The sequence below is a fragment of the Ranitomeya variabilis genome, chromosome 1 (genome assembly GCF_051348905.1).
Source record: "Ranitomeya variabilis isolate aRanVar5 chromosome 1, aRanVar5.hap1, whole genome shotgun sequence".
Classification (NCBI taxonomy): domain Eukaryota; kingdom Metazoa; phylum Chordata; class Amphibia; order Anura; family Dendrobatidae; genus Ranitomeya; species Ranitomeya variabilis.
In genome coordinates, this window is record NC_135232.1 from 286,547,485 (window position 1) to 286,567,693 (window position 20,209).

The 20,209-nt window shown below is 42.0% G+C and overlaps 1 long non-coding RNA gene across 1 annotated transcript; it reads left to right on the forward strand.

Annotated features, from left to right (window-relative positions):
* The first annotated feature begins 6,451 nt into the window (after positions 1-6,451).
* LOC143793936 (uncharacterized) lies at positions 6,452-6,897 on the forward strand. Its single transcript, XR_013220342.1, has 3 exons — positions 6,452-6,586; positions 6,674-6,751; positions 6,835-6,897. It is a non-coding gene; the product is annotated as an uncharacterized LOC143793936 (long non-coding RNA).
* The last annotated feature ends 13,312 nt before the right edge of the window (positions 6,898-20,209 follow it).

Genomic DNA, 20,209 nt, shown 5'->3' on the forward strand with positions numbered 1-20,209 from the left:
GACTTTGGTGGGTTGCGGCCTTTGGTTTCCACCTGTCCATCAGAGGCTGGGTGTTTCCTATTTTACCTGGCCTTTCTGTCATTCCCTTGCCGGCTATCAATGTATTCAGATGTGCTCTGTTTGGTTCCTGCCTACCTGCTCCCAGATCTTTCAGGATAAGCTAAGTGCTGATTTTCAGTTGTTTGGTTTTTTGTCCAGCTTGCTTATTATGTCTCTATGCTAGCTGGTAGCTCTAGTGGACTGAGGTTCTCCCCATGTGCCATGAGTTGGCACATGGGTTCTTGTAATCTCAGGATGGTTTTTTGATTAGGGTTTTTTGCTGACCGCTCAGACCCCTTTTGTATCGTTCTGCTTTCTAGTTTACAGCGGGCCTCAATTTGCTAAACCTATATATATCATCTCTATGTGTGTGCCTTCCTCTCATTTCACCGTCAATACATGTGGGGGGCAACTATACCTTTTGGGGTTCATCCCTCTGGAGGCAAGTGAGGTCTTTATTTTCTCTGCAGTACTAGTTAGCTCTTAGGCTGGTGCGTGGCATCTAGAACCAACGTAGGCACGCTCCCTGGCTATCTCTAGTTGCGTTTGTCAGGCGTAGGGCAGCGGTCAGCCCAGGTTCCATCACCCTAGAGCTCGTTCGTTATATATTTGTACCTTGCTTGTCCTGTGCTATCCCTAGCCTTTGGGGATTCATGACACCAACCCTAACATTAGCCACAACCCTAACCCTAACTTTAGCACCAAACCTATCTTTAGCCCCAACCCTAACTTTAGCAAAACCCTAACTTTAGCCCCAACCCTAACCCTAACTTTAGCCCCAACCCTAACTTTAGCCCCAACCCTAACCCTAACGCTAATGGGAAAATGGAGATAAATACATTTTTTTTATTTTTTTTCCTAACTAAGGCGGTGATAATGGGGTTTACTTACTATTTCAAGTCTTGTTCACAAGTCATGTGAGGTCTTGTTTTTTGCAGGACGAGTTGACGTTTTTATTTGTATCATTTTCTGGCACATGACATTTTTTGATTGCTTTTTATTCCTATTTTTGTTAGGCAGAATGAACAAAAAACAGCAATTCATGAATTTCTTTTGGGTGGAGCATTTATACGTTCCATGTTTGGTAAAATTGATAAAGCAGTTTTATTCTTTGGGTCAGTACGATTACAGCAATACCTAATTTATATAATTTTTTATGTCTTAGCGCTTTTATACAATAAAAACTATTTTATAGAAAAAATAATTATTTTTGCATTGCTTTATACTGAGTGCTATAACTTTTTTATTTTTTCTTTGATGATGCTGCATGGCAGCTCGTTTTTTGCGGGACAAGATGACATTTTCGGTGGTACAATGCTTATTTATATCCATCTTTTTGATCGCGTGTTATTCCACTTTTTGTCCGGCAGTATGATGATGAAGCATTGCTTTTTGCCTAGTTTTTTTTTACGGTGTTCACTGAAGGGGATAACTAGTGGGGCAGTTTTATAGGTCGGGTCGTTATGGGTGCGGCAATACTAAATATGTGTACTTTTATTGTTTTTTTATTTACATAAAGGAATGTATTTATTGGAACAATATATTTTTTTTTACTTTGTCCCAGTGTGGGACATCATGTTATAGTGTCAGATCGCTGATCTGATGTTTTGCAGTGCACTGTTTCAGATCAGCAATCTGACAGGCACTGCAGGAGGCTTGCCAATTTCTGCTCTAAGCAGGCACTTGCAAGCCACATCCCTGCAGGACCTGGAAGGAGCCCCGTGGCCATATTGGATCTGGGGCCTACAGGGAGGAGGACGGAGGAGACACTCGGAGCAAAGCAATCACATCGCGTTGCTCCAAGGGTCTCAGCAAAGCACGCAGGGAGCCCCCTCACTGCGCGATGCTTCTCTATGCCGCCGGAAATCTGCGATCATGTTTGATCACAGTGTTCCGGAGGTTAATGTGCCAGGAGCTGTCCGTGACCACTCCTGGCACAAAGTGCTGGATGTCAGCTGTCATAATCAGCTGACACCCGGCCGCAATTGGCCGCACTCCCCCTGTGAGCATGGCTGATCGCGTTAGACGTACTATCCCATCGATGGTCATACCACCTCGACGGTATAGTATGTATAATGTCAGAAAGGGGTTAAAACAACAGCATCACTGTGCTTGATTTGCCAGCAAACTGCCCTGACCTTAAAAACATAGAGATTCTATGGGGAGCCATCAAGAGGAAAATGAGAAACACCAGACCCAACAATGCAGATGAGCTGAAGGCTGATATCAAAGCAACCTGGGCTTCCAAAACACCATAACACCTCAGCAGTGCCACAGGCTGTTAACATAAATGCCACGCCGCATTGATGCAGTAATTAATGCAAAAGGAGCCCAGACCAGGTATTGAGAGCATTTACTGAATATACATTTCAACAAACCAACATTTTGAATTTTAAAATCATTTTTCAATCTGTTGATATAAAGTATTCTAATTTACTGAGATAATAACTTTTGGGTTTTCACTGGCTGTAAGCCATAATCATCAACATTAACAGAAATAAATTCTTGAAATAGATCACTCTGTTTGTAATGACACTATATAATATGAAAAAGATATTGGAACCACTGCGCTACCCAAGGAAAAAACACAAGAGAAAATTACTTACTTAATAGGGAGTCAGTTTGTGAATATAAGAGCCACCTGTTCCTTTAGAAGGGAGGTTGAACCTGGTTGTGGTATATTGCTAGAAGGGACAGCGTAGAGTCAGTGACTTAGGTATGGGTAAGATAGTACAAATGGGTAATACAGGATATTATATGTACACACTTACTTGATGTGTGAGGCTATTTGTGCGCTACACTGTAAGGTGTTCCTTTGTGGATTCAGATAATGGTCCTTCCACAGGTTTAAGAGTTAATTCTGGAGAGAAATAGTATATAGCATATTATAGAACATGGGTCCCCTACCTAACCTCAACCTTATAGTAGTATGGATATTAATTGGAACCACTTACTGTTCATATAAAGCTAGGACGGCTGCACCTGAAGTGCTTGCTTGCCGCAGTCTGATGAGTTGATACTAATGAGGAGAGGGATAGGGTGGAGATGTGAACTATCTGTTGTATTAAGAACAGACTGTCCTAAGCTTGTAGACCAACTAGAAATGCAAATTGAACTGTCTGTTCACTCACCATATGATTGCTTGAGGTCAGCGCTTGTGAGTCTTGTTAGTAGCGCAAGTGCCCGCCGGCAATTGGTGGTGCAGAGTGATAGCAGGAGTTATCCTGAAGAGACGCGTCTTGGCGAGAGCGCAGGAGCGCGGGAGAACACCAGCGTCTCACGTGCCCCGGCCGGAAGCAACGCTGAGAGCGCGGTGAAGGTTTGGGGGCGGAGCTGATGTGACGTCACACAGAGAGTAAGGACGGGAGCGTGGTGGAGACAAGCTGCCTACGCGTTTCGAGGGTTAACTTCCCTCTTCGTCAGGGCTATGTCTCCACTGTAGAGATCCGTCCTTAAATAATCGCCTGATTGCCAATTGAGCGCTCCTGGAGCCCCTGATTGATGATTGGCACCATAATTAAAGCTAATTGCTTTCATTTATTAATCCTAGATCATCAATTAACCTGATGGTTTAAGTTAGAATTGCCGGATAGTAGACTATTATCTATTGCTGTCGATCCAGAGCTATGGAATAGTGTCATAAGAAGGAACCTAGGGCTCTGTGTAATCATAAACACTAAATGTTCCTATACATATTATTGGCCTAAATGCTAAAAAGACTTTTATTAATTTTATGAATTAAAAACTGCTATATGTAAAGCACACATGAATCATTAAACCCCATTAAAGGGTTGTCAAGCGGCAGAATTTTTTCTTAACAATCTAGGTACCTACAAATATACACAAATTCAGTTTATAATTGAGGGCATTGAGTTCATTTTAAAACATAACTATTTTTTATATGAAAAACAGTATTATCTGCAAACTCACGGGACCGCTATGGGTACGCGGTTCGCGCCTAGTTTCGCAAACCTGTATGTAGGAAAGTGGGAGCTAGAGTTCATCTATAAGAACGGTCATCTTCGAAAAGGCCTCCAAATTTGGCATCGTTTCATAGATGACATCCTCTTTATGTAGAATGGTTCACTAACAGATCTACAAAGGTTTATTTCCAGCCTCAATTGCAATAACTACGGCCTAGAGTTTACACCCACTATTAGTTATACCGTTAGTTAATAGCGTTAATTTTTTGGACCTAACTATTTGTGCAGAACAGAACAAATTAATCACTAAGGGCTTCCATAAACAAGTAGACTCGAACAGCTACATTCATATTAGTAGTTGTCACCTGCCAGCTTGGCTTTCAAATATACCAAAAAGCCAATTTCTGAGAATCAGACGAAACTGCACGGAAGTTGAGGATTATCGTAGGGAAAGTGATTACTTGGTAGCACAATTTGAGGAAAAGGGGTATGATATATCCACTCTAAATAAAACAAGATCAGAAGTAGAAATCATGCCAAGGAACTCTCTAATTCACAAAATTACAACTACCTGTAATCCCCCTACTATACAAGAACAAATAGGGCAAGTCCCAATAATAACGCAATTCCATTCAGGCCATAGGCGTTTCATAAACATCATTCACAAGCATTGGCCCATTTTGAAGGGGGATAAATGTATTGGCAATCTGTTACCTACAAAACCTAAGTTTGTCTACACCAAAGCACAAAACTTGGGACTCTTACTTGCACCAACTACAAAATCTGTAATTCCTACCAAAAATCCTAATAACAAAAAACAGGCACTTTTATTTGATCCCAAAGCGAAACTACAAGGTTTCATACCATGTGGAAAATGTACATGCTGTAGACGAGTCTCTAATAAAAAAGAGATCCGCACCAGCTTCAAGGATGCCAACGAAATATATGAATATCCCATTTATGACCATATTACTTGTCAAACCACAGGGGTTATTTATATACTAAAATGCCCGTGTGGAAAGATTTATGTAGGCCGCACAAAAAGAAGGTTGATGGATAGGATTAACGAACATTTTAACAATATCAGCAAGGGGTTCATAGGACATCCATTATCCCGACATTTTTCGGAACAACATAATCACTCCATCCGTGGAACATCCTTTTGGGGCATTCAAGTGGTCCCACATAACTCTCGAGGGGGGGACTATATTAAAGCTATGTCTCGGGTGGAGTCCAGGTGGATATTCACCTTAGATAGTTTGGCCCCGACGGGCTTAAATCAGGAAATAGAACTATATGCTTTTTAGTATGACCCCAATCAAACCCCCCCCCCTCCTTCTTTTTCCCCCTCTCTTCCCCCATTACACACATCAGCGTAATTATGTAAGTAAGTGATGTGGTTGGAGATTAAGAGATTAATACTATTACATATTTTAATTATTTATTTATTTAATTCCGGCTAATCCTTTTAGGTTTTAATTAATAAATATAGAGGATGGCCAGGTGTGACATTTGACTAGTTCCACCTTTTATTACATATTATCCTCACATTCTTTTATATATTTTTGGATTGCTTTTACCATGTTATCAAATTTTAATTAAAAATTAAAAATTAATTTTAATGATTCATGTGTGCTTTACATATAGCAGTTTTTAATTCATAAAATTAATAAAAGTCTTTTTAGCATTTAGGCCAATAATATGTATAGGAACATTTAGTGTTTATGATTACACAGAGCCCTAGGTTCCTTCTTATGACACTATTCCATAGCTCTGGATCGACAGCAATAGATAATAGTCTACTATCCGGCAATTCTAACTTAAACCATCAGGTTAATTGATGATCTAGGATTAATAAATGAAAGCAATTAGCTTTAATTATGGTGCCAATCATCAATCAGGGGCTCCAGGAGCGCTCAATTGGCAATCAGGCGATTATTTAAGGACGGGTCTCTACAGTGGAGACATAGCCCTGACGAAGAGGGAAGTTAACCCTCGAAACGCGTAGGCAGCTTGTCTCCACCACGCTCCCGTCCTTACTCTCTGTGTGACGTCACATCAGCTCCGCCCCCAAACCTTCACCGCACTCTCAGCGTTGCTTCCGGCCGGGGCACGTGAGACGCTGGTGTTCTCCCGCGCTCCTGCGCTCTCGCCAAGACGCGTCTCTTCAGGATAACTCCTGCTATCACTCTGCACCACCAATTGCCGGCGGGCACTTGCGCTACTAACAAGACTCACAAGCGCTGACCTCAAGCAATCATATGGTGAGTGAACAGACAGTTCAATTTGCATTTCTAGTTGGTCTACAAGCTTAGGACAGTCTGTTCTTAATACAACAGATAGTTCACATCTCCACCCTATCCCTCTCCTCATTAGTATCAACTCATCAGACTGCGGCAAGCAAGCACTTCAGGTGCAGCCGTCCTAGCTTTATATGAACAGTAAGTGGTTCCAATTAATATCCATACTATTATAAGGTTGAGGTTAGGTAGGGGACCCATGTTCTATAATATGCTATATACTATTTCTCTCCAGAATTAACTCTTAAACCTGTGGAAGGACCATTATCTGAATCCACAAAGGAACACCTTACAGTGTAGCGCACAAATAGCCTCACACATCAAGTAAGTGTGTACATATAATATCCTGTATTACCCATTTGTACTATCTTACCCATACCTAATTCACTGACTCTACGCTGTCCCTTCTAGCAATATACCACAACCAGGTTCAACCTCCCTTCTAAAGGAACAGGTGGCTCTTATATTCACAAACTGACTCCCTATTAAGTAAGTAATTTTCTCTTGTGTTTTTTCCTTGGGTAGCGCAGTGGTTCCAATATCTTTTACTACTTGGTTGTTTTTTCTAACAGGGTCGGCGCAGAACCTGTTGTAACCACTTGCAGCTCCCACAGCACTCCTATCTATCCTTTCAGGTGACTAGGCGCCAGTGTACATATTCTTTATTAATTCCTTTTTTATTCCATATCTGCGCCAGTACATTTCGGCAGCCTCACCATGGCCATTGATGCCTTAAGAAAGGATAGGGAATTCAGACGCACATTCATTCAAAAACAATTTGTACATCATAGAGACACAACCAACGAGCTTGACCAAGCCAGAAGCCTTCTAAAATCGTTAGAAAAACAACTAATTAATGAGATGAGAGATCTATGGGAAATTGCCTCATTGGAAAAGTATGCACAAAGAGGCATGGTCCCCAAAGGTTTAGTTATCTACAAAACACTAGCTGGAGATTTTGGTGATCCCGATATCCAGCATGAATGGGACAATTTATTTCTGCACTTTTCTAACCAGGTTCTACAATTTATTATTAATAAACGTAAGTTTAACCTTAAAAAAACAAGCAATCTAATAAGTACGTTATTTGAGCAATTGAATAATTTCAATCACCTAGATGGTATTCAGGATCTCACTGCTAACATCATGTGTAGACTAAAGGAGAAAGAAAAAGAAATAATCTCCAAAAAATTGAGGAAATTTGCAAGGGATAATATTCCCATAGATAACACTCCTAAAACAACAATACTCAATGAAGCAGGAACACCCGCTTCTAATTCAAGGAACTATGTCACCCTTAATGAATACAATTTGACCTCAGCACATAACTCTATGGACGCCTCCATCATCTTTTCTACATACTCTAACTCTACACAATACACCCCGGTGTCGGTTCGTACCAATGGTAGAACCCAGTCTACTACATCCATAAGAGAGGGAGAAACTATTAATGACTCTCATAACAACGTACAGACCACAACGAGGCAGGACCAACTGAGCATAGAACCAATAAGCATTTCTACTTCTAATAGATATGCTCAGCTATCTTTACGTGATGAGGAACCAGCCATTAATGAAAGCTGGGAGGTCTCTACCACTGCAAGTACCAGTCAACCTCCACACAGGGTAGAACCAGTCAGGCAAAAACAAGTGCGGACATTTTTTACCAAACAATCGAATCCAGTCAACATCAAAAAAGCACAAGGTAACAATTATGGGAACTCAGTCGCCAAACCCACGAGTGGTATTCACAGTAACACCACCAACAATAGGAGTAATAATAATAATAAAAAAACATTAAGACCCAGACCAAATACGAATGCAAATAAGGATTTTTTTCGGGCACTAGTCGCAAGACCAAAAGAGGTAAGAGAGGAGGGTCACTCTCCCAAAAGAAAATAAGCAAACAAACAACCACTAGTACCCAAAAGATCTTCAACCTTAGCTCATATATATTGACCCATAATGAACAAACGCTCCTACAAAAAGGTTTAAAGTTTGCACCGACAGCTAAAGCCAAACCTTTCAACCTTTATATAAGTGTAAAAAAATTCCTAAGAAATCTAGCTCTTAAGAAACACTTTCTCAAAAAGAGCAACAATAACCCAGGGACCACTACCTCTACTCTAAACCAGTTACCCATGGAGTATGTCCATACTAATTTAGCTTGTCCATCCACGTTCAATCCCCTTAACGAGTACTCCAACTCGTTCCAGGCCTTTGAAACCATGGTAACTGCAGATATTAAGAAAATGTACAAAAAGAATTCTAAATATGCCCCACACAACTTAAATCCTAGCGAAAGAAATGCCATTATACAATCACAGGAGAACAACAATATTATAATCCGCCCGGCGGATAAGGGGGGTGGTATTGTCGTATTGGATTATATGAAATACCACAACGAATCCCTAAACCTGTTGGGCGACACAGTAACATATAAAAAAATGACATTTGACCCCACATCTAAATTTATGAAAGAGCTTAACACATTGGCTGTTAAGGGGAAAACTTTAGGTGTCTTAAACAAAAAAGAATATCAGTTTATAAACAACAAAACCCCCTCTACAGCCATATTTTATCACATTCCAAAAATACACAAGAATGTAGATAACCCACCAGGAAGACCCATCATATCGGGTATAAACTGCTTAACAGCTAACTTATCTAGGTACGTGGATACCCACCTTCAAAGATGTATGCCACTGTTGCCTGCATATTTAAAAGACACCACACACACTCTACAAATTTTGGAAACAATAGAATGGAGAAGTGGGTTCATTTTGGGAACTCTGGACATCAAGTCCCTTTATACCGTAATTGACCCATTAAAGGGTTGTCAAGCGGCAGAATTTTTTCTTAACAATCTAGGTACCTACAAAAATACACAAATTCAGTTTATAATTGAGGGCATTGAGTTCATTTTAAAACATAACTATTTTTTATATGAAAAACAGTATTATCTGCAAACTCACGGGACCGCTATGGGTACGCGGTTCGCGCCTAGTTTCGCAAACCTGTATGTAGGAAAGTGGGAGCTAGAGTTCATCTATAAGAACGGTCATCTTCGAAAAGGCCTCCAAATTTGGCATCGTTTCATAGATGACATCCTCTTTATATGAAATGGTTCACTAACAGTTCTACAAAGGTTTATTTCCAGCCTCAATTGCAATAACTACGGCCTAGAGTTTACACCCACTATTAGTTATACCAGCGTTAATTTTTTGGACCTAACTATTTGTGCAGAACAGAACAAATTAATCACTAAGGGCTTCCATAAACAAGTAGACTCGAACAGCTACATTCATATTAGTAGTTGTCACCTGCCAGTTTGGCTTTCAAATATACCAAAAAGCCAATTTCTGAGAATCAGACGAAACTGCACGGAAGTTGAGGATTATCGTAGGGAAAGTGATTACTTGGTAGCACAATTTGAGGAAAAGGGGTATGATATATCCACTCTAAATAAAACAAGATCAGAAGTAGAAATCATGCCAAGGAACTCTCTAATTCACAAAATTACAACTACCTGTAATCCCCCTACTATACAAGAACAAATAGGGCAAGTCCCAATAATAACGCAATTCCATTCAGGCCATAGGCGTTTCATAAACATCATTCACAAGCATTGGCCCATTTTGAAGGGGGATAAATGTATTGGCAATCTGTTACCTACAAAACCTAAGTTTGTCTACACCAAAGCACAAAACTTGGGACTCTTACTTGCACCAACTACAAAATCTGTAATTCCTACCAAAAATCCTAATAACAAAAAACAGGCACTTTTATTTGATCCCAAAGCGAAACTACAAGGTTTCATACCATGTGGAAAATGTACATGCTGTAGACGAGTCTCTAATAAAAAAGAGATCCGCACCAGCTTCAAGGACGCCAACGAAATATATGAATATCCCATTTATGACCATATTACTTGTCAAACCACAGGGGTTATTTATATACTAAAATGCCCGTGTGGAAAGATTTATGTAGGCCGCACAAAAAGAAGGTTGATGGATAGGATTAACGAACATTTTAACAATATCAGCAAGGGGTTCATAGGACATCCATTATCCCGACATTTTTCGGAACAACATAATCACTCCATCCGTGGAACATCCTTTTGGGGCATTCAAGTGGTCCCACATAACTCTCGAGGGGGGGACTATATTAAAGCTATGTCTCGGGTGGAGTCCAGGTGGATATTCACCTTAGATAGTTTGGCCCCGACGGGCTTAAATCAGGAAATAGAACTATATGCTTTTTAGTATGACCCCAATCAAACCCCCCCCCCTCCTTCTTTTTCCCCCTCTCTTCCCCCATTACACACATCAGCGTAATTATGTAAGTAAGTGATGTGGTTGGAGATTAAGAGATTAATACTATTACATATTTTAATTATTTATTTATTTAATTCCGGCTAATCCTTTTAGGTTTTAATTAATAAATATAGAGGATGGCCAGGTGTGACATTTGACTAGTTCCACCTTTTATTACATATTATCCTCACATTCTTTTATATATTTTTGGTTTGCTTTTACCATGTTATCAAATTTTAATTAAAAATTAAAAATTAATTTTAATGATTCATGTGTGCTTTACATATAGCAGTTTTTAATTCATAAAATTAATAAAAGTCTTTTTAGCATTTAGGCCAATAATATGTATAGGAACATTTAGTGTTTATGATTACACAGAGCCCTAGGTTCCTTCTTATGACACTATTCCATAGCTCTGGATCGACAGCAATAGATAATAGTCTACTATCCGGCAATTCTAACTTAAACCATCAGGTTAATTGATGATCTAGGATTAATAAATGAAAGCAATTAGCTTTAATTATGGTGCCAATCATCAATCAGGGGCTCCAGGAGCGCTCAATTGGCAATCAGGCGATTATTTAAGGACGGATCTCTACAGTGGAGACATAGCCCTGACGAAGAGGGAAGTTAACCCTCGAAATGCGTAGGCAGCTTGTCTCCACCACGCTCCCGTCCTTACTCTCTGTGTGACGTCACACCAGCTCCGCCCCCAAACCTTCACCGCGCTCTCAGCGTTGCTTCCAGCCGGGGCACGTGAGACGCTGGTGTTCTCCCGCGCTCCTGCGCTCTCGCCAAGACGCGTCTCTTCAGGATAACTCCTGCTATCACTCTGCACCACCAATTGCCGGCAGGCACTTGCGCTACTAACAAGACTCACAAGCGCTGACCTCAAGCAATCATATGGTGAGTGAACAGACAGTTCAATTTGCATTTCTAGTTGGTCTACAAGCTTAGGACAGTCTGTTCTTAATACAACAGATAGTTCACATCTCCACCCTATCCCTCTCCTCATTAGTATCAACTCATCAGACTGCGGCAAGCAAGCACTTCAGGTGCAGCCGTCCTAGCTTTATATGAACAGTAAGTGGTTCCAATTAATATCCATACTACTATAAGGTTGAGGTTAGGTAGGGGACCCATGTTCTATAATATGCTATATACTATTTCTCTCCAGAATTAACTCTTAAACCTGTGGAAGGACCATTATCTGAATCCACAAAGGAACACCTTACAGTGTAGCGCACAAATAGCCTCACACATCAAGTAAGTGTGTACATATAATATCCTGTATTACCCATTTGTACTATCTTACCCATACCTAATTCACTGACTCTACGCTGTCCCTTCTAGCAATATACCACAACCAGGTTCAACCTCCCTTCTAAAGGAACAGGTGGCTCTTATATTCACAAACTGACTCCCTATTAAGTAAGTAATTTTCTCTTGTGTTTTTTCCTTGGGTAGCGCAGTGGTTCCAATATCTTTTACTACTTGGTTGTTTTTTCTAACATGGTCGGCGCAGAACCTGTTGTAACCACTTGCAGCTCCCACAGCACTCCTATCTATCCTTTCAGGTGACTAGGCGCCAGTGTACATATTCTTTATTAATTCCTTTACTATATAATATGAGTTTCACTTTTTGAATTGAAGAACTGAAATTAAACCTTGATGATATTTCAAGTTTGGGGGAAGCACCTGTAAATATGTGTGTATATATATATATATATATATATATATATATATATATATATATATAACAAAGGGAACACTTAAACGGCAGAATATAACTCCAAGAAAATCAAACTTTTGTGAAATCAAGCTGTACCCTTAGGAAGCAACACTGTTTGACAATCAATTTCACATACTGTTGTGCAAATAGAATAGACAACAGATAGAAATTATTGGCCGTTATCAAGACACACTCAATAAAGGAGTGGTTCTGCAGGTGGGGACCAAAGACCACATCTCAGTATCAATGCTTTCAGGCAAGTGTTTTGGTCACTTTTGAATGTTGGTTGTGCTTTTCACACTCATGGTAGCATGACACAGACTCTACAACCCACACAAGTGGCTCAGGTAGTGCAGCTCATCCAGGATGGCACATCAATGCAAGCCATCTGTCAGGCTAGTACACCAGGAGACGTAGAGGGGGCTGCAGGAAGGCAACAACCCAGCTGCAGGACCGCTACCTCAGCCTTTGTGTAAGGAGGAATAGGAGGAGCCCTGTGCTCTTCACAGATGAAAGCAGGTTCACACTGAGCACACGTGACAGATGTGACAGAATCTGGAGATGCCGTGGAGAGCGATCTGCTGCCTGCAACATCCTTTAACATGACCGACTTGGCAGTGGGTCAGTAATGGCGTGGGTTGGCATTTCTTTTGAGGGCCCCACAGCCCTTCATGTGCTCACCAGAGGTAGCCTAATTGCCATTAGGTACCGAGATGAGATCCTCAGACCCCTTGTGAGACCATATGCTGTTGCCGTTGGCCCTGATTTCCTCCTAATGCAGGACAATGCAAGACCTCATGTGGCTGGAGTGTGTCAGCTGTTCCTGCAAGATGAAGGCATTGAAGCTATGGACTGTTCTGCCCATTCCCCAGACCTGAATCCGATTGAACACTTCTGGGACATCATGTCTCGCACCATCCACCAACGTCACATTGCACCACAGACTGTCCAGGAGTTGGCAAATGCTTCAGTCCAGGTCTGGGAGGAGATTCCTCAGGAGAACTTCCGCCGCCTCATCAGGAGCATGCCCAGGCATTGTAGGGAGGTCATACAGGCACATGGAAGCCTCGCACACTACTGAGCATCATTTCCTTGTCTTGAGGCATTTCCACTGAAGTTGGATCAGCCTGTAACTTCATTTTCCACTTTGATTTTGAGCATCATTCCAAATCCAGACCTCCGTGGGATATTAGTTGTGATTTACGTTGATAATTTTTAGGTTTTATTGTTCTGAACACATTCCACTATGTAACGAATAAAGATTTACAATTCAAATATTTCATCCAGCGATATCTAGGGTGTGGGATTTTAGTGTTCCCTTTATTTTTTTGAGCAATATATATATATATATATATATATATATATATATATATATATATATACAGTGGGGCAAAAAAATATTTAGTCAGTCAGCAATAGTGCAAGTTCCACCACTTAAAAAGATGAGAGGCGTCTGTAATTTACATCATAGGTAGACCTCAACTATGGGAGACAAACTGAGAAAAAAAAAATCCAGAAAATCACATTGTCTGTTTTTTTTATCATTTTATTTGCATATTCTGGTGGAAAATAAGTATTTGGTCAGAAACAAAATTTCATCTCAATACTTTGTAATATATCCTTTGTTGGCAATGACAGAGGTCAAACGTTTTCTGTAAGTCTTCACAAGGTTGCCACACACTGTTGTTGGTATGTTGGCCCATTCCTCCATGCAGATCTCCTCTAGAGCAGTGATGTTTTTGGCTTTTCGCTTGGCAACACGGACTTTCAACTCCCTCCAAAGGTTTTCTATAGGGTTGAGATCTGGAGACTGGCTAGGCCACTCCAGGACTTTGAAATGCTTCTTACGAAGCCACTCCTTCGGTGCCCTGGCGGTGTGCTTTGGATCATTGTCATGTTGAAAGACCCAGCCACGTTTCATCTTCAATGCCCTTGCTGATGGAAGGAGGTTTGCACTCAAAATCTCACGATACATGGCCCCATTCATTCTTTCATGTACCCGGATCAGTCGTCCTGGCCCCTTTGCAGAAAAACTGCCCCAAAGCATGATGTTTCCACCACCATGCTTTACAGTAGGTATGGTGTTTGATGGATGCAACTCAGTATTCTTTTTCCTCCAAACACGACAAGTTGTGTTTCTACCAAACAGTTCCAGTTTGGTTTCATCAGACCATAGGACATTCTCCCAAAACTCCTCTGGATCATCCAAATGCTCTCTAGCAAACTTCAGACGGGCCCGGACATGTACTAGCTTAAGCAGTGGGACACGTCTGGCACTGCAGGATCTGAGTCCATGGTGGCGTAGTGTGTTACTTATGGTAGGCCTTGTTACATTGGTCCCAGCTCTCTGCAGTTCATTCACTAGGTCCCCCCGCGTGCTTCTGGGATTTTTGCTCACCGTTCTTGTGATCATTCTGACCCCACGGGGTGGGATTTTGCGTGGAGCCCCAGATCGAGGGAGATTATCAGTGGTCTTGAATGTCTTCCATTTTCTAATTATTGCTCTCACTGTTGATTTCTTCACTCCAAGCTGGTTGGCTATTGCAGATTCAGTCTTCCCAGCCTGGTGCAGGGCTACAATTTTGTTTCTGGTGTCCTTTGACAGCTCTTTGGTCTTCACCATAGTGGAGTTTGGAGTCAGACTGTTTGAGGGTGTGCACAGGTGTCTTTTTATACTGATAACAAGTTTAAACAGGTGCCATTACTACAGGTAATGAGTGGAGGAAAGAGGAGACTCTTAAAGAAGAAGTTACAGGTCTGTGAAAGCCAGAAATCTTGATTGTTTGTTTCTGACCAAATACTTATTTTCCACCAGAATATGCAAATAAAATGATAAAAAAACAGACAATGTGATTTTCTGGATTTTTTTTTCTCAGTTTGTCTCCCATAGTTGAGGTCTACCTATGTTGTAAATTACAGATGCCTCTCATCTTTTTAAGCGGTGGAACTTGCAATATTGGTGACTGACTAAATACTTTTTTGCCCCACTGTATATATAAAAATATATATATACTGTCTATATATGAGAACAACACCTTCATAGCACACATGCCCATATTAGCTATTTTCGACCATTCAGGAAAATTTCCATATTATATCATGGGTCATATCAGGAAACTGTTGTGAACTGTGTTTCTGGGCTCCCTCTGGTGGTCACTAATGGTATTGTATGAGTCATGTCTTTCTGCATGCCTGGGCTTCAGCTGTTTCATTAAGCTGTGGGTTTTCCCTATATAGTCCTCCTTAGGACTCAGTCTCTTGCCTGGTATCGATGTATTCAGTCCTATTTGGTCTCCTCCTGATTCCTTGCCATCTGCCTCATGCAAGAAAAGCTAAGTCCAGTTTGCATATTTTGGATCATTTGCATTATCAGTGTTTTTTGTTCAGCTTGCTCAAAATGTGATTTTCTAGCTCGCTGGAAGCTCTAGGGTGCTGATATTCTCCCCCCACACCGTCAGTCGGTGCGGGGGTTCTTGAATACTCAGCGTGGATGTTTTTCAGGGTTTTCTGCTGACCGCATAGTTCACTTTCTATTTTCTGCCTATCTAGTTTAGTGGGCCTCACTTTGCTAAATCTAGTTCATCTCTACGTTTGAGTTTTCCTCTTGCCTCACCGTTATTATTTGTTGGGGGCTTTCTATATCTTTGGGGTTAATTTCTCTGGAGGCAAGTGAGGTCTTATTTTCCCTCTAGGGGTAGTCAGTTCTCCAGCTGGCTCGAGACGTCTAGAATCAACGTAGGCACGTTCACCGGCTACTTCTAGTTGTGTGTTAGGATCAGTTATGCGGTTAGCCTAGTTTCCACCTCCCTAGAGCAGTTCTATGTTATTGCGGACTTAGTCTGAATACCAGAGATTCTCTACCACTAGAATCATAACAGTATACCAGGCCAAAAAGAAAATGTTTAAAGCATCGCAGAAGCGGGATTAAAAAGAACTTCTGAGGGTTTTTTTTTTTTTTTTGCAGTCTGTCTAGCTTCTTTCTTCCCCTTATACTCTGAGTGGTTTTGAGCTCTGCTGCAGACATGGATTTTCAGACTCTGACTTCTAGTGTGGATCAGCTTGCTGCAAGGGTGCAAAGTATTCAGGATTTTGTCACTCATAGTCCTATGTCTGAACCAAAAATACCTATCCCTGAGCTGTTTTTTGGAGATAGATCTAAGTTCCTGAATTTTAGGAATAATTGTAAATTGTTTCTGTCTCTGAGACCTCGTTCCTCTGGGGATTTCACTCAGCAAGTTAAAATTGTTATCTCCTTCTTGCGTGGCGACCCTCAAGATTGGGCTTTCTCTCTGGCGCCAGGAGATCCTGCATTGGTGAATGTTGATGTGTTTTTTCTGGTGCTTGGTTTGCTTTATGAGGAGCCTAATCTTGAAAATCAGGCCGAAAAGGCCTTGCTAGCTATCTCTCAAGGTCAGGACGAAGCTGAGGTATATTGTCAAAAATTTTGGAAATGGTCCGTGCTTACTCAATGGAATGAGTGTGCCCTGGCCGCAAATTTCAGAAATGGTCTTTCTGAAGCCACTAAGAATGTGATGGTGGGGTTTCCTATCCCTACAAGTCTGAATGATTCAATGGCTCTGGCCATTCAAATTGATCGGCGTTTGCGGGAGCGCAAATCTGCTAATCCTTTGGCGGTGCTGTCTGAACGGACACCTGACCCTATGCAATGTGACAGAATTCTGACCAGAGCCGAACGGCAAAATCATAGACGTCAAAATGGGTTGTGTTTTTACTGTGGTGATTCAACGCATGTTATCTCAGCATGCTCTAAGCGCTTAAAAAGAGTTGTTAATCCTGTCGCCATTACTACTTTACTGCCTAAATTTATTTTGTCTGTGACCTTAATTTGTCCATTGTCTTCTTACTCAGTCATGGCTTTTGTGGATTCTGGTGCTGCTCTGAGTCTGATGGATTTGTCGTTTGCCAGGCGCTGTGGTTTTGTCCTGGAGCCGTTGGAATTTCCTATTCCTCTTAGAGGAATTGATGCTACGCCATTGGCGGAGAATAAACCTCAGTATTGGATGCAGGTGACCATGTGCATGACTCCTGTACATCAGGAGGTGATTCGCTTCCTTGTTCTGCATGATTTGCATGATGTGGTCGTTTTGGGTCTGCCATGGCTACAGATCCATAATCCAGTTTTGGATTGGAAAGCTATGACTGTGTCAAGTTGGGGTTGTCGGGGGATTCATGGTGATACTCCGTTGGTGTCTATTGCTTCTTCCACTCCTTCTGAGACCCATGAGTTTTTGTCAGATTACCAGGATGTATTTAGTGAGCCCAGGTCCAGTGCCCTTCCTCCTCATAGGGACTGTGATTGTGCTATAAATTTGATTCCTGGTAGTAAATTTCCTAAGGGTCAACTCTTTAATTTGTCTGTACCAGAGCATGCCGCGATGCGGAGTTATATAAAGGAGTCTTTGGAGAAGGGACATATTCGTCCATCCTCTTCTCCTCTTGGTGCAGGATTCTTTTTTGTGGCCAAAAAGGACGGGTCTTTGAGACCTTGTATAGATTATCGTCTTCTGAATAAGATCACGGTCAAGTTTCAGTATCCTTTGCCATTGTTGTCTGATTTGTTTGCTCAGATTAAGGGTGCCAGTTGGTTCACCAAGATAGATCTTCGTGGTGCGTATAACCTTGTGCGCATTAAGCAGGGAGATGAATGGAAAACAGCATTTAATACGCCCGAGGGTCATTTTGAGTACTTGGTGATGCCGTTTGGACTCTCTAATGCCCTTTCTGTGTTTCAGTCCTTCATGCATGACATCTTCCGGAAATATCTGGATAAATTTATGATTGTTTATCTGGATGATATTTTGGTTTTTTCTGATGATTGGGAGTCCCATGTGAACCAGGTCAGGATGGTGTTTCAGGTTCTGCGTGATAATGCTTTGTTTGTGAAGGGCTCAAAATGTCTCTTTGGAGTACAGAAGGTGTCTTTTTTGGGTTTTATTTTTTCCCCTTCTACTGTGGAGATGGACCCAGTCAAGGTCCGTGCCATTCATGACTGGACTCAGCCCACGTCTGTTAAGAGCCTTCAGAAGTTCTTGGGCTTTGATAACTTTTACCGTCGTTTTATCGCTAATTTTTCTTGCGTAGTTAAACCTTTGACGGATATGACCAAGAAAGGTTCTGATGTTGCTAATTGGTCTCCTGCGGCCGTGGAGGCCTTTCGGGAGCTGAAGCGCCGGTTTACTTCAGCACTAGTGTTGAGCATTCCGATACCGCAATTATCGGGTATCGGCCGATACTTGCGGGTATCGGAATTCCGATACCGAGATCCGATACTTTTGTGGTATCGGGTATCGGTATCGAAACAACATTAATGTAAAAATGTGTAAAAGAGAGAATTAAAATAAAAAATATTGCTATACTCACCTCTCCGACGCAGCCTGCACCTTACCGAGGGAAGCGGCAGCGTTCTTTGTTTAAAATTTGCGCTTTTCTTTCCTTTACGTGAAGTCCCGGCTTGTGATTGGTTGCGTCGCAGTCACATGGGCGACGCAACCAATCACAGCAAGCCGTGACGTAATTTCAGGTCCTTAAGGATTTTAAAATTACGTCCCGGCTTTGTGATTGGTTGCGTCGCAGTCACATGGGCGACGCAACCAATCACAGCAAGCCGTGACGTAATTTCAGGCCCTTAAGGATTTTAAAATTACGTCCCGGCTTTGTGATTGGTTGCGTCGCAGTCACATTTAAAATTTTAAAATGCGCGCGTGTCCAGCCTCCCGGCTTGTGATTGGTTGACCGCGACGCAACCAATCACAAGCCGGGACGTCACGGGAGGCTGGACAAGCGCGCATTTTAAAATGCGCGCGTGTCCAGCCTCCCGGATTGTGATTGGTTGACCGCGACGCAACCAATCACAAGCCGGGACGTCAAGGGAGGCTGGACAAGCGCGCATTTTAAAATGCGCGCGTGTCCAGCCTCCTGGCTTGTGATTGGTTGACCGCGACGCAACCAATCACAAGCCGGGACGTCACGGGAGGCTGGACAAGCGCGCATTTTAAAATGCGCGCGTGTCCAGCCTCCCGTGACGTCACGGCTTGTGATTGGTTGCGTCGCCCATGTGACTGCGACGCAACCAATCACAAAGCCGGGACGTAATTTTAAAATCCTTAAGGGCCTGAAATTACGTCACGGCTTGCTGTGATTGGTTGCGTCGCCCATGTGACTGCGACGCAACCAATCACAAAGCCGGGACTTCACGTAAGGAAAGAAAAGCCCGAATTTTAAGCAAACAACGCTGCCGATTCCCTCGGAGAGGTGAGTATAGCAATATTTTTTATTTTAATTCTTTCTTTTACACATTAATATGGTTCACAGGGCCTGAAGGAGAGTTTCCTCTCCTTCAGACCCTGGGAACCATCAGGAATACCGTCCGATACTTGAGTCCCATTGACTTGTATTGGTATCGGGTATCGGTATCGGATTGGATCCGATACTTTGCCGGTATCGGCCGATATTTTCCGATACCGATACTTTCAAGTATCGGACGGTATCGCTCAACACTATTCAGCACCAGTCTTGTGCCAGCCGGATGTCTCTCTTCCCTTCCAGATTGAAGTTGATGCTTCTGAGATTGGTGCGGGGGCCGTTTTGTCGCAGAGAAGCTCTGATTGCTCTGTGATGAAGCCATGCGCTTTCTTTTCCAGAAAATTTTCGCCTGCTGAGCGGAACTATGATGTTGGTAATCGGGAGTTGTTGGCTATGAAGTGGGCATTTGAGGAGTGGCATCATTGGCTCGAGGGAGCTAAGCATCGTGTGGTGGTCTTGACTGATCATAAAAATCTGATTTATCTCGAGTCTGCCAAGCGTCTGAATCCTAGACAGGCTTGTTGGTCGTTGTTTTTCTCCCGTTTTGACTTTGTGGTCTCATACCTGCCTGGTTCG